The 13,548-nt window shown below is 52.3% G+C and overlaps 1 long non-coding RNA gene across 1 annotated transcript; it reads right to left on the bottom strand.

Moving 5' to 3' along the window:
* Window positions 1–9,499: 9,499 nt before the first annotated feature.
* Window positions 9,500–12,728, bottom strand: LOC142603867 (uncharacterized). Its single transcript, XR_012837762.1, has 3 exons — window positions 10,759–12,728; window positions 9,841–10,641; window positions 9,500–9,660 (listed from the first exon to the last, which is right to left on the bottom strand). It is a non-coding gene; the product is annotated as an uncharacterized LOC142603867 (long non-coding RNA).
* Between the last annotated feature and the right edge of the window lie 820 nt (window positions 12,729–13,548).

Genomic DNA, 13,548 nt, shown 5'->3' with positions numbered 1-13,548 from the left:
CCGTCCCGTCCCGTCCCGCCGGGGCAGCACCCCCCCGAGCCGGACCGGCGGGGGGCGCCGGTGGCGGAGCTGCCGGGGCCGCCATTGGCTGCCGCCGCCGCCGCGTTGCACCGCCCCGCCCCGCCCCGGCCGCGTTTCGTAACGGAGCCGGCGGTACCGGGGGCGCGGCGGAGCGGGCCGGGGGCGGGGGGCGGTGGCGGCGCCGGGCGGGCAGCCCGCGGGATGCGGGGCGGGGGTGTCCCGGCGTGGGGTCGGGCACGGGCTGCTGAGCAGCGCCGCGGGGGTGTTGGGGGGCTCCGGTGCCGATCCCCCAGAGCCGGGACGCGGGGGTGGGGGGGGCTCCGGACCGGCGGAGGTGCAGGGTACAAGTCGGGGCACTCGAGTGTGAAGCCGTGCGGGGGGTGCTGGAGAGCTCTCTGGACTAGCAGGTGTGCGGGGTCCCCGGGGGGATCTGGGACACTGTGAAGCAGGACCAGGGTGCAAAGTGCTGGGGGATATTTTGGGGTGGCCCAGAGTGGGGCCAGGGCACTTTGGAGCCAGCCCATGGTGCAGGCTGCCTGGACTATCTGGGGTGCTGCAGAGCAGAGCAGGGGCACGAGGCCTTGGGGGACACAGGTTGCTCTACGATGGGGACAGGAGGGTGGGATGCTCCAGAGCGGCTGGCGCACAAGATACCTGCGGTGCTCAGGAGCAGCCCAGGGAGCGGGATGCCTGAGCTAGATGAGGCTCTCCAGCGCAGGGTTGGGGTGCAGGCTGCTGGGGTGCTCCAGAGTAGCCGAGGCTGGTGAGGCTGGGGCGCACTGAGTGGCCCTTTGCAGATCCCACCATGCGGACCCATCATGGCAGGATATTTTGGGGGAAAAGGTTGTCCTTCCAATGTAGATCGGAAACTGCATCTCCTTTAGATGCTCAAATATCCAGAATTGAACGAGTTCAGACCCTGTATGGGGACAGTCCCTTTCCCACTTATGGACCCCCAGGATGGGCTCTCTGTCCCAAGGGAAATGCTTCCCTCCACCACACAGCCTTAGAGCACGGGGCCAGCAGCTCTCACATAGCAGATGCTGGGAAAAACAGCTGATATCTGGCAACTCTGGAGCTTAGTAGATCAGACTTTATATAAGGATGTGACATATTCTCCAAGGGCTCTTTTGTGTGCCCCAAAACCAAATCAAACCCATGCATGCACTGGAAGGGATGCTCAGGTAGGGAGATCACCAGTAGAACATGAGTGCTGGTGAAACCCATGTCCCACTAAGGGAGCGGCTGGCAGCGGTAGAGCAGGTTTTGTTTCAAAATCTACTGTGATGACATTAAACAGTTCATAAGTGGTTTTAAAAGCTGAACAACTCAGGTTTTTATGTGGGTTTGGAAGGCTTTCCTGCTTGCTCCATTATCTTTTCAAGCGATCCCTTCAGGCTGGAGAAAACTCAGGACCTGTTTAGCAGCACAGCCCCAAACACCTCCTGAGCATGGCATTAGGGACAGCACTCACCCTGGGAGTATTGCGGGGCTGTCAGGGACTCTGCCCCACAGGGGACATTTTCCATGTTCCCCATCCGCAGGGTCAGGCTTTGGTTGCCCTCCCAGAGGGACCTGCCGCATCACTTCCCCCTGTAGTTCTCCCATGGGCGTTTCTCAGATGGGCAAGGCTCATTCACACCAGACACTCTCATGATTTAGTTCTTGCCATGGCTAGTTTTTCCGCCAAAACCTGACTATTCACTAAAACAAAAGATTGCCACCAGCGAGTCCTCTCCAGTCTTACCTGCGGGGTACCCCTCAAGGACACATTCATGGCTCCTGAGCCATCAAATGAGGGTGATTTTAGCTACTGTGGCCAACTTTTCAGCAATGTGCTTGAAGAGTGCTCTCATAACCTGTTTGTGTGGCTCAGCTTGGGAGCAGCAGCCCTCCGCCACAGGCAGCTGGTATCCGGTGAGGAGAGGAGCATCTTTCATCACCCCAGCCAGCTCCACTGGGAGACACCGGGATGTTCCCTGGGACCTGCCTTGTTCTTTTCCTCACCTCCTGATTCATTCCACAACCATTCTCACGTGTGTGGGCTCTCCAGCACCTTGTAAGCAGCGAGGACGAGCTGCTGCCTTTGTATAATGCAGTTAAAAATCAATCAACCACAGCACGCGAGTCCATTGGAAACCAGGCTTCATTAGCGCCAGCACAAGAACAATTTGGTTTTTTCATTCCATCCAGAGCTGAGCTGGTTCTGAACTCCAAATGCTTTCACTTGTCAGTGGTGTGTTTGTGCTGACTCAGTACATAACTAAAAAAAAAAATAATAATAAAAAAAAGCTTTAAATGCTTAATGCTAACCATTCTGCTGGCCAGATGAGGACTTTATGTTTTGCATACCACCGAACAGATCACACTGTGTTTAGGAACTGTTTGCAAAGCACAGTAGGATTTATTTTATAATTTTTCTTTTTTTTCACTTTAAAGCCCACAGTCAGTGCAGGGTGAGGAGTTCCAGGTGTTGCTGCAGGGGAAACCAGCTCTTCCTCTGGCTCCCAGCCACATGCGCAGCTTGTGCTTTGGTGAGTACAGCCTCGTTAACGTTGTCCAGATTGTTGACAGGGTGACATGAGGATCAGGGATTTCAGACCAGCTATGTTTGCTCATTTTTAGTGCATAAATATTTGTTGCAAACATTGTCATTTGATTTTGACACATTAGGGATTAAGTAAGGAGTGGCTCAGAGGTGACAGCACCTACCCAGTGGTGCCTTTTTTTGTGCAGAGAGAAGAGACCTGTGGGCTCCTTAGCGTGTCTTCAAAGGCACTATAAGCACTTGCTAAACAGGAATATGCACCAGGAATGTCACGACCCTTTTACACACAGCCATCCCCGCTCTGCCCACCAGCCTCCTCCTCCACAGACAGAACTGTCGCTATCAGACCTGAAAGTCCTGTTTGCACAGAGGTAAAACTAGTTCCCCTATTTCAAAAGCAAGGGAAGGAGGAAAGTGTTGGCATCCCAGCAGAGGAGGAGGAGTGTTGCCATCAGCAAGGGCCATGCGGGGCTGATGTGGCACAGATGTGTAAGAGCCAGTGCAGCCTGCACAGGATCAGGCTCCAGGTTGGGTTTTTTTTTCCTGCTTGGGTGATCAAGCAAAGAGCCAGGACCAAATCCAGCCTCAGCATCTGTGCAGACTCACTCCTGCCCCCATGGTTTACAGCACCCTTTCAGCAGTGCTGTGCCTGCATCCTGGCTTATCTGCAAACCTTGAGAGTCGGTCAAAGGATCTATTCTTACACTATTTGTACGTGCAAATAACATGCAGGGAGTTGTTTGCATCATACCACTCCCAGCCTGTCAACAAACACATCAGCTTCCTGGAATTTTTCCTTTCTTTGCATCGTAATATTTCTAGATCCAGGATGTTATTCAACCACCAGGTTTCTCCATTTGCCACACGCTGTTCAAAGCCAGTCCCGGTAAGTGAAGCAAAAGGCAGCGGGAGCAGGTGGTGTGGGAGACTCTTTATCTGCAGTCACGGCTCGTCTTTTATACCAAACACCTTTTCTTTCAGGTCTCTGTATGCAATAAGGGGAGCTGCTCCATGCCTGGTTTTCTCTCGGGCAGAGGCAAGCAGATTGCCACACTGCTCCTTAATGTTTGGTATTTGAGGTCTGCACTGTGCTGACTAGGCGTTGGGCAGAGAGCAATCATCTAAATTACATGGTATTGTTCCTGGGTCCTGAAACTCTGCTGCTTGAGAGCTCAGGGAGGCCCTAACTCTCTCAGTAAGGAGGATCAGATGTAAACAGGATTAGGGAATTAAAGAAAACTTTAATATTTTCCTTTAAAGAAAACTTTAATATTTTCCCTTCTGAGTCATACAGGCTTTGCCTGAGGCATCATCATTCCTAGAGAAATGAGTTGACTGTCACATGGATTGGCAGGACATAGAGCTGCGATGTAATGTTATCTCATTGCTCATGTAACTGGGCTTATGCCCGAACTCCTGGAAACTGGAGAATCACAGAGGGAGAGCTCAGATCCATATCTGGCTCATTTTACTTTCTTGGGCTAAACATCTTGGCAAAGAGGTTGGCGGAACATTATAACTCGGTCTTGGAAGAAAGTCCCACATAAAATGCGTGGAGATGTCCTTTTCCATGGTCATGTACAAGCCACATACTCCTGAGAAGGGAGTACAGCTAAAAGCAAGGTCAGAATTGTCCCCATTATCCAGGGGGAAGCCCTAGGATGAGCGACAAGACCATGGTCTGCGGTGCAGGGTGCAATAAGCTCGCCTTGATGCGTTGCAACTGCTTCATTGGTGTTTCAAGGGCAGCTGAGGATCCTCCATCTGTAGGAGATCCCATGGAGGGGCCCAAAGTCAGCACAGCTCATTTAGCACCATCTAATCCTAGGACACATAAGGGCATGGATAACATAACCAAGTGATTAGAGGAGGAAAAGCCACGTGGAACCCACTCCCTGAGGACATGACTCCACCTTTACATTGCAGCAAGCTCCACCACTTCCAAGGGACTTGGTGTCCACAGGGAACTGCATCCTAGCGAGCCAGACTCAGAGGTCACATCATCCACTTCATCTTCTGGATGGGCAGAGCTGATTTACAGCCAGTTGTTACTACAGGGTGAGACAAAACCTACCGGCTTCACAAGCTGCTGTGTGTCCATGTGCCTGAGCTGGGACGTTTGGCTGGGATTGACGCTGTGGTAACCCATCACTGCAGCTCGGGGACTTGCCAGGCTGCCCTGCCCCGCTCATTCACCAGCCCGTGTTGCGTTGGCTCCTTGCCCCAGCAAGAAGCAAGTACGTGCTGCCTCCCTCATTTCTTCCTTTTTTTACTCTTCCTGTTTAGCTCCCACCCACCCGACAAAGATGCCAGCAGGGCTGGCGGGGACCCAGCGCTGCCTTGTCACTTTGCCAAAGGAGGCTGCAAGTGGCAGAGCCTGGTCTGCAGTGATGCCTCTATCCTGCCCTGGTCAGGTCAGGTCCAGGGTCCGGCTTGTCCCACTCATCCAGTGCCCTAATGGGTGACAGGAGGGTGCTAACTGGTGGAGGAGCCCAGCTCCCCTTCACCAGGGCGCAACTGGGACCGAATATACTGGTGTCAGTGGGGTTGTCTGGGGCATCCCAGCGTGATGGTGCAGGGTGAGCGTGGGCAAGCTGTGATGTCCTCCTGCAGCTGAGCATCCCCTCCATGAATACTCCTTCCCCAGCGGCCACGAGCTGCCAGGTGAGTGCTCGCCCCTCTTTCCCCCTCTCTCTGCTCTTGGCATTGGCTCCTGTACAGATGTTTTTCCAGATGAGCTTTTATATGTAGCTTCCTCATCCTCTGCCCCAGTCTTTATTCCTTCAGCTCCAGCATCTCCACCACCACCAGCCTGATAATTCTGTGTCCTTCTTCGTGAGGACAAAAGAGCTCTGGCAAAGCCGGTGGCTCAAATTCCAGCTAAGACCTGTGTCTGACCACGGAGGAGAACGAAGCACCTTGAAGACTCAGGGAGCAAGGCAGGGGGGCTGCTCAGGGTCTTCCTGCAGCCCCCCTTCCCCACAGCCAGTCGGTGTGAACCCCTAAACACAGGCACTGGGCTGGATTTCAGGCAGGATGAGCAAGGCTGTGTCTCTACCACAATTATAAATAGCTGCTTGTGGGCTCCCTGGCTGGCTGCAGCGGTGGTGGCCTCGGCAGAGCTTTCTGCTCAGGGAGCAGACAAGTATTTCTGGCTGTGCCTTTTTTTTTTTTTTTTTTCCACAGGCTGTTTCGCCTCCACCTCTTGCTGCACTTTGGACGGCAGGTGAATGGTGTTTGGGTGAGTCATCGCCCCGCCGCCAGCGCACCCTTTCATAACACACAGACGTCACGGCTTTTAAAGAGGTCAAGTTATTAGTATTCAGCAGAAGATCTGTCACCCAGAAACCGGTCCTGGTGGATCTGCCAGAACGAATTGCAGGTTTTCCTTCGCAAGATGCCTGGCACCATTTCTGTGTGGATTTTAGGAATGTATCGCAGTGAGGTTTGGGGACTAAAAAGCCCTCTCTGCTCTTCTGAAAGAGCAAATGCAGGAGTCCTGGGAGGGTTTGCAGGGGAGAGAAGGGTGCTGTGAAATTTGTGTATCCTGAGAGACATTTTTATGAAAATGAATCCCAAGCATTTCAATACATAAAGCTCTGCTATAACTTTTAGCTGCTAATTAACATAGCAAAAAGTCTTAATTTATGGATTTTCAGAATGAGGGGACAAGTTGCAGAAGGATGCAGCCCAGAGGGGAGTGAGTGTGAGTGCTCTGCAGGAAGCAGGAGCATGGATTTGACCTTCCAAAACACCCTTCACTTGCAAGACGCAAGTTCTGTTCGACTTTTCTTATTATTCAGCGCAAAAAAAAGAAGAGTCATTTCATAGGAAACCTCTGCCTGGCACTCTGCAGAGTTTAGTAGATCATAAGCAGGGCTGCAGGAATCAGCTTTTCTGGGAAAGTCAGGATTTCTAACTGTTTCCACTTTTTAATAGAATGAAAAAGTGACTTGAATTTTTCCATGAAGAAGGTCACTTGGGAACAAAGGAAAGATTTCTTTTTGATCTCTGAGTTAGAGAGGCTTGTTTCCCTAATAGGACACTTTATGAAATAAAACACTAGGGTTTACTGAACACAGCCCTTAGATGCAAGATGAGAAATTTCATCGCAAAATAAAGGTTCAACCTTCCTGTTCTGAAATTGTTGGCATTTATGGAAAAATGCCTTCAGTTGAGGGCATGTCTGCATGAAATGATATGGAAATCAGTTCTTTCTCCATGCCTAAGGTCTCAGCATCTCTGCTGCTACGAGGCTCCCGATGGCCATGTGCCATGCAGGGTCCCTGCAAGTACTCCCTGAAGCTGTGAGCAGGGGCAGCACAGCCCCTCCTGCTCCCTGAGGACCAGCCAAGGTTATTATATAAAGAGGAGTAAATGTGTGTAAACAAGACTTGCTTAAGTAACTCCACGGCTGCCAGTTTCTCTCGCTGGTCTTCTTTTGCTACTCCACCCCTCCATGAGCCTGACGTTATAGATGTTCAGCATCGCTCTGTCCATTCTCCTCTCCCAGCTGACTGAAGGCACATCAGCTCCACGAAGCCCCATGTTGAACCTTGCAGATGCTTCAAGCAAAAGAGGTGGTTAAACATGTCAGACCTCATGCCCAGCTTTGAGGAAGCTGCTGGCTGACACGTCTGTGGGCAAGGACCCATCTCGGCACGCCTGGGTCGTGCTGGGGAACATGTCCCACAGGACACCCACTGTCCCCCTGCGCCTAAGGGTCCTCAGCATCCCTGAAGCCAAATGTTCCACCTGCTTTTTTCCTCCTCCACTAAGTGTTTTTAGAGCCATAATCCACGTGGCTGGCACGAGTGCTCGTGCTGTACGCCCATTCACGTCGCCTGGCTTCAAGCCAGGGCTGAGATGCAATGAGAACTTAGGGACACCAGATAATTTGAAGTGGTTTTCACCCCCATAACTTTCTGGGGAAACTTGACCATTAAGGCAGCACATGGGCCCAGAGGGCAGCGAGCTACGTGCAGGGCAAGGTGCCAAAGGCAGGACAGAGAACCTCTTGGGTGCCAGAGCAGAAGCCTGGATGTTCGCACAGCCGGTCCCTGGGTGTGTTTTGCTTTTTGCTCTTGTGCCACGGGGATCTGGCTGCACATGTTATATTTGCACAGAGCTTAGCGCAGCAGCCTGAAGCAGGGACCATAAAACACAAACACCAAACAGTAAAACTTGGCCTGGCTCAGCGCTCACCATCACCCAGGAGCACAGGGTGTACCCATGCTGGCTCCGAGGACAGGAAGGGGCAGGATTTGGGCACTCTGAGGACACGTTGGTGGAGTCAGCTCCAGACAGCCACTTGCAAGCTTCACCCCCTTTGGGAGCTGGGGCACAAGGTGCAGAGGACAATTTTAGGGCTTTTAGCTTGTTAGGTGAGCTATCTGCCATCAGCTGAAAAGCAGACTCTCACTCCAGCAAGACGCAACACCTCTCAGCTCCAATTGAGCATCTACAGGTATGCTTGACCTCAGAAAATAGAGTCTGGCACAACATGCTTGAAAAGTCTCCAACCTTTAACTTAAAAAGCAAAGGCAGGGCCTCCCCTTTTTGTGTTCAGACGCAGAGAATTTTTTCCAAGAAATTCCCATCCTGCGGGAGTATGGCCTGAAGGGACTGTAAAATGCTGCAACTCCATATACTATTTGGAAGTAGGTTGTGTCTTGTGCAAGAGTCCTGGATATTAGCACGGAGGGGAAAGTAAAGTATGTAAAATAAACCCACACAGGCTTATCTTGCATTAAGGTGTCCTTCTTCACAGAGCAATAAGGCACTTAGACTCAGCCTTTCCCTGCTGAAGCAAAGTCAGCGCATTGAAACCCAGGTTAGCTTTTGGGGCTGTTTGTTTTTCCTGTCTTCATGTTTTCGCTTTAATCTTTGCGCTGGATAATTAAGACAGCATTCCTTAGCATCTTTCGTGCTGTTTGTTGTCATTATACAAGAGCCGGCTGCATTTGTTCCATAAAAACAACATCTAAAGCCGCGTTCCGTGGTCTCAAGTAAAACCCTCCACCGTGTTGACTCTTAAACTCGAGTTTATCTGAAATCTGCATTACTCAGGAAAATACTTTTAAAAATAGACTCCTTAAGGAAAACAATCCCAGGTAGCGACACAGCGGGGAGAGCTTGTGCTCAAGTTTGCATCGAAGTTTTTTTTTTTATGGACGGTCAGACTTCTGGGCTTTGCCTAACACTGCCAGCAGCAGCGGTGGGTCGAGGTGCTGGCACTTCTCTTAAGGGCATAATCTTCTCCTCCGAGGTCCCTTTTCGCTGCAGGGTTGGACCCCGCAGGCAGCCCGGGCCGCCTCCCGTACTGCCCCCGGTGCGCTCCCTGCCCCCGGCCGCGCTGCGGGAGCCTCGCAAAACAGCCGAGCGGTTACGAAACCCGGGGACCCGCTGCCACACGTCCCATCCCCGGTAGATGGCGGTGCCAGTTCATTTTTCCCAATATTTCCCTTTTTTTTTTCCTGGAGCTGCCCTCGGTTCCAGCCCCAGGCGGGCTGCGGTGGGGCTGTATTGCAGAAAGTGAAGGTTTTGTTGGATTCCCCCCCCCCGCCCCGGAACTGTTTTTCCTATGTTTTTTATAAATTTGAAATCACAGTCAGTTGTAACAGCTCAGCACAGCCCCAGGCATCTGCCCGCACTCAGGCTGCTCCATCCCATAGCGAGTGGGATGAAGGGGACGAGGAGGATATTGGTACTACCTAATTTTGGAGGACTATGCAGAACCAGGCAGCCAGAGCCCTTGGATTTCTCTCCAGACTCTTTCATGTTCTTGAACAAAACCTGCCCGTGCTCACCCAGATCCCAGCTCCCTGCTGATTGCTTTTTCTTGGCTGTTTCCTTCTGGGGAGGGACAGATAGCACTGGGCAGGCAGCATGACTGGATGGATTAATAAATAACATTTCTCTTTGGAGCCCACAAACACCTTTATTCGGCTAAAAGTGGCCGAGGCCCCCTCCAGCACATGCTGCTGTTTGCATCCCCACCTCCTCGATGTGCCCAGGGTACATGCTGCTGCTCCAGCGTGGGAAGGCTAATCTTTCTCCTCCTTCTCATCATCCTTGTCACTGCCGTGGTCCTGGGGCAGGAACAAAAAGAAAAGGGAAACCATGTGAGGGGACTGCTGGGTGTTTTGTTTCCCATCCCCCGGTACCTGTAGGTATTCAATAGCACCCACAACCAGCACCCACGCAGGGGTTTGCAGGTCCAAATCCCTTGGGCCAGCCAGGCCCCAGCATGGAGCTGTTGGCGTGGTTACCTCCTCTGAGTCGCTGTCGGAGCTGCTGCTGCTCCTGTCCTCTTCCCCATCTCCCTACAGGGGCAAAGAAAGAAGGACAAGCATCACCAGGGACCCTGACACCCCATTTGCTGTTCGAGCTAGAGCCTTGAGTCAGAGACATGTCTGGTCTTGTGGGTATCTCGAGCCAAGCTTTGCACCACCGGTGCTTCTGTGGACCCACGAGTGCCCATGGTCCTGCAGAGACCTCCAGAGCCAAGAGCAAGGATTCGGTGATGTGCAGCGCAGACAGCATCGCTGTCCACAGCAGAATCACATCTGGGTTGAAGGAGGAGGAAAAGGAGCGAGAACTAACTAGGAACATTGAGAGCCGAGAGCTGTCTCTCAATGGAAAAGCCACGCACGCAGTATGATTTCTAGGCTGTGGATGGCATAGCTCCATCTGCCAGAGGTGTGGCCCCATCCTGCCTCATGCTGGGCAGCGGGTGCTCAGGGTGCTGGGTGCCCCACAGACACCACACAGCCAGTGGCACAGTTGGTCCAGGGGGTCCCCAGCACAACCCCCGGCATCAGATGGTTTGGGAAGTGCTGGGCTCACCCTGAGCACCACGCTGGGGTCTTTGGGGCTGGAAACCCTCTGGCAAATGGTTCAGCAGCTGATCTGCAGAAAACTCCATCATTCCCCTACCTTTTCCTCCTCCTCTTTCTTCCTCTTCTTCTTGTCCTTCTCTTTTTCTCCCTCGGGCTTTTCCTTCTCTTCTTCCTTCTCTTCTTCCTTGTCCTTTTCCTTCTCCTCTCTCTCCTTATCTTCCCGTCCAAACCCTATGATAGGGCACAGAGGGAGGTTCATTGCCAGCGTGCAGCATCCAGCACACACAAACCCAAGGGGATGGGGCTGCGGGTCCCTGTCCTGCCCCTGGGTTCACACCAAACACTCACATTTCAGGATTGTCGACATTTCACCGCAGCCAAAGGGCTCTGGGGCACGAGACCGTCACACCTACGGCACAGAGAGAACCTGAAGGACCAACTGAAGGGTGGAGTAAAGTGAGCTTTTCAGGGATGAAAACACCTCCCTGGACCCCATCATTTGGTTTTCTCCATGGGATAAGAGGTCCTGTGCACTTCCAACCCCCCAAAACAGCAGAGAAAGAGGTAAAGCAGTCTGTGGCCTCCATATAAAAAGGACCAGACCTTGCACCCACTGTCCTCCATCCAGGAAGCAGCAAGGGGAGAGTGATGGAGCCAGACAGAGAAATCTCAGGACAAATGTGCAGAAAGATGCCTTAAACCCCCTGTCAGCAGGTGCAAATTACAAAAATATTTAAAATTAAATGAGGGTGAATCAATAGAGAGCTGGCTTTGGGGGTCCCAGGAATCCCTGGCAGAAAGGGGACCTCCCCCAGGGACAGGGCGATGGCAGGAGGGGAGATGGAGGCAGCAGCGAGCAGAAGTGAAGCCAAGAGCAACAGCAAGAAAACTGAGCATTGATTAGCTGCCTGAAAGGTGTCAGATGAAAAGAAAAGAAAGACAACAGCTTCCTTTAAAAATAGCAGGACCAAACAAAGTCCATGAAATAGCCATGAAATAGGGGCAGAGGGAAAGCAGCAGCAGTGAGGGATCGGGTCCCTCCTGCTCGCCGGGAGGAGCAGGTCATTCCCCTGCCGCAGCAGATAATTCGAGAACAGTTTCTCTTCCAGCCACTGATGGAGGGAGACAGGACATTAATGCTTTCTTTTTATGTTTTTATGGCCACAAAATGACATCATCTGGTTAGTATTTGGGCTTTTAAAAGAGCTGGTCGCAGCCTCTGAGCCGATAACATTGATTAGTATTTTCTAAACAGGTTTTAAAACCCCCGGGATGCTGCAGGGCAGTGGGAAGCAGCGGGTTTGGTGCAGCACTGGGGAGAGTCAGGTTGGACGGGGAGGGCAGGAGTGAGGGAAGTGGCTGATAAAAGGCGTAATCAGTGCAAAGTTAAAATCTAGTTAATAATGAACAGTAATCTAATTCATCTTTGTAATTAAGAAGTGCAACTACTAATTGAAAATAATTACATTTTAATCTAAAATCATTAAAAATAATCAAACGTTAACAAAAGAAAAGCAATCCCCTGGGAAGGTGCAGCTGATGCTCCAACCCCAAGTCCTGCACTCCGCAGCTCCCGCAGCATGTGCCCAGCGCCAAATCCGCGGGGGACGCCCCGCGTTGTGCCTTCACTACAAGGCGGTGAGCAGAGAGGAAAGGCACAAGGTACACAGAGTTACCTAGAGGTGGACCTCAAGCTTTGCACTAGGAGATGGGCAACCGGCCCAAAGCCCAGCAGCCAGGGCTGGGAAAGGGTAGCGGCTGCCCCAACACGTGCTGAGAAACACCACCATGGTGGGTTACAACCCTTCAATTCCCCACCAACCCAGCTGATTTCCAAGAGATGGGGTGGGGTTCCCCTCCCCGGGGTGCCACCCAGCACCCCGTGCAGCCCCCAACATGGGTGGCAGCACCCACGGTGAGTGGTGGCTCAGGTGAGGCTGCCAACGCTCAGCTTTTTCCCATCCCAGACCAGCAGATCCAGTTTTGCCTGTTCCTTCAGAGCCTTGGCCACCCTGTTTCGGGCAGGCAGGTTCCCCTGCCCCAGATGAGCTGGTTCCCTAAAGCCCAAACCAGCAAAACCCAGCGTCCAGCTCTATAGTCCCCACTGATAAGCTGCAATTGTCCTCCCTGGCCAAGCAAAGTGCAAGATGCATGTGGATCAGACCTCTGGCTAACGAAGCAAACCTGCATATTCATAACCCACCAGCAGCAATAGCCTGGATGGCTTTACTCACCTCCCCCCAGGCACAACGGGCTTACGGGTCATGGTGTTTGTGCCTGTTCCCGTCTCACCCAGGGGACTGAAGCCCTTCCTGCGAGGCTCAGGCATGGTGCCTGATTGCCATCCCCAAGACCGCACAGAGCGTGAATCGTCCCAGGGATGCTCCTGCTGCACCCTCTGCTTCACCCTGCCCTCCTGCTCTACTTCTCCAGCCTGTAAAATTGGTATGTGAGCCTGTAAACCCCCTTGATGACACGAGGGAGACAGGAAAGCACCTTACCTGGAGCTGAAAAAGGCAAATGGCCTCCTGGATGCCTGGCTGGCAGCTACCAGGGATCTGGGTATTTGTGTGTTGCGGTCTCCTCCCCAGTCCCACTTTCAGAGCAGAAAAACTGGCTCTGCTACCCGACGGACAGCACATGACACTGGGAACATGACCGGTCGCATTCATACCCACAAGAAGTGTTGCCTCCAGCATGGGCAGGAGCAGAAAGACCCTTTGCAAGCAAGCCAGGCCAGCTCTGGAGGCTGGAAGCAGAGAAAAGGGGATTTGGGGATGTCCTTAAAATCACAGTGAGAGGAACCTCCAGGAAGGCATTGCTCCCTTCTTGGTGGGAGGTGTCAGGGGGCTCCAGGAGGTCCAGGCAAAGCTGAACCAGGCAGAGCTCAGCACTCCCAGCTCCCTCCGATGCTTGTCCTTGCTGCTGGCTTTCACTCCAACATATGATTAAGCAAATACCTGTCAGCAGAGAGCAGTTACCAGCAGGTCTAAACACTTGCATAATGCGCTTCCCCTCTAACGCAATGCCCTCGTTTCTAATAGCACCAATATGGGATAATAACAGTAACAATAATGTCAAGAAGGGCTTGTGTACCTGAAAGCTAATTTGTTTTCTCTACCTAATAAAAAGTATTAC

The sequence above is a fragment of the Balearica regulorum genome, chromosome 14 (genome assembly GCF_011004875.1).
Source record: "Balearica regulorum gibbericeps isolate bBalReg1 chromosome 14, bBalReg1.pri, whole genome shotgun sequence".
In the NCBI taxonomy this organism is placed as follows: domain Eukaryota; kingdom Metazoa; phylum Chordata; class Aves; order Gruiformes; family Gruidae; genus Balearica; species Balearica regulorum.
The sequence above is the reverse complement of the archived record's forward strand: the minus strand, read 5'-3'. Positions and strand labels throughout refer to the sequence as shown.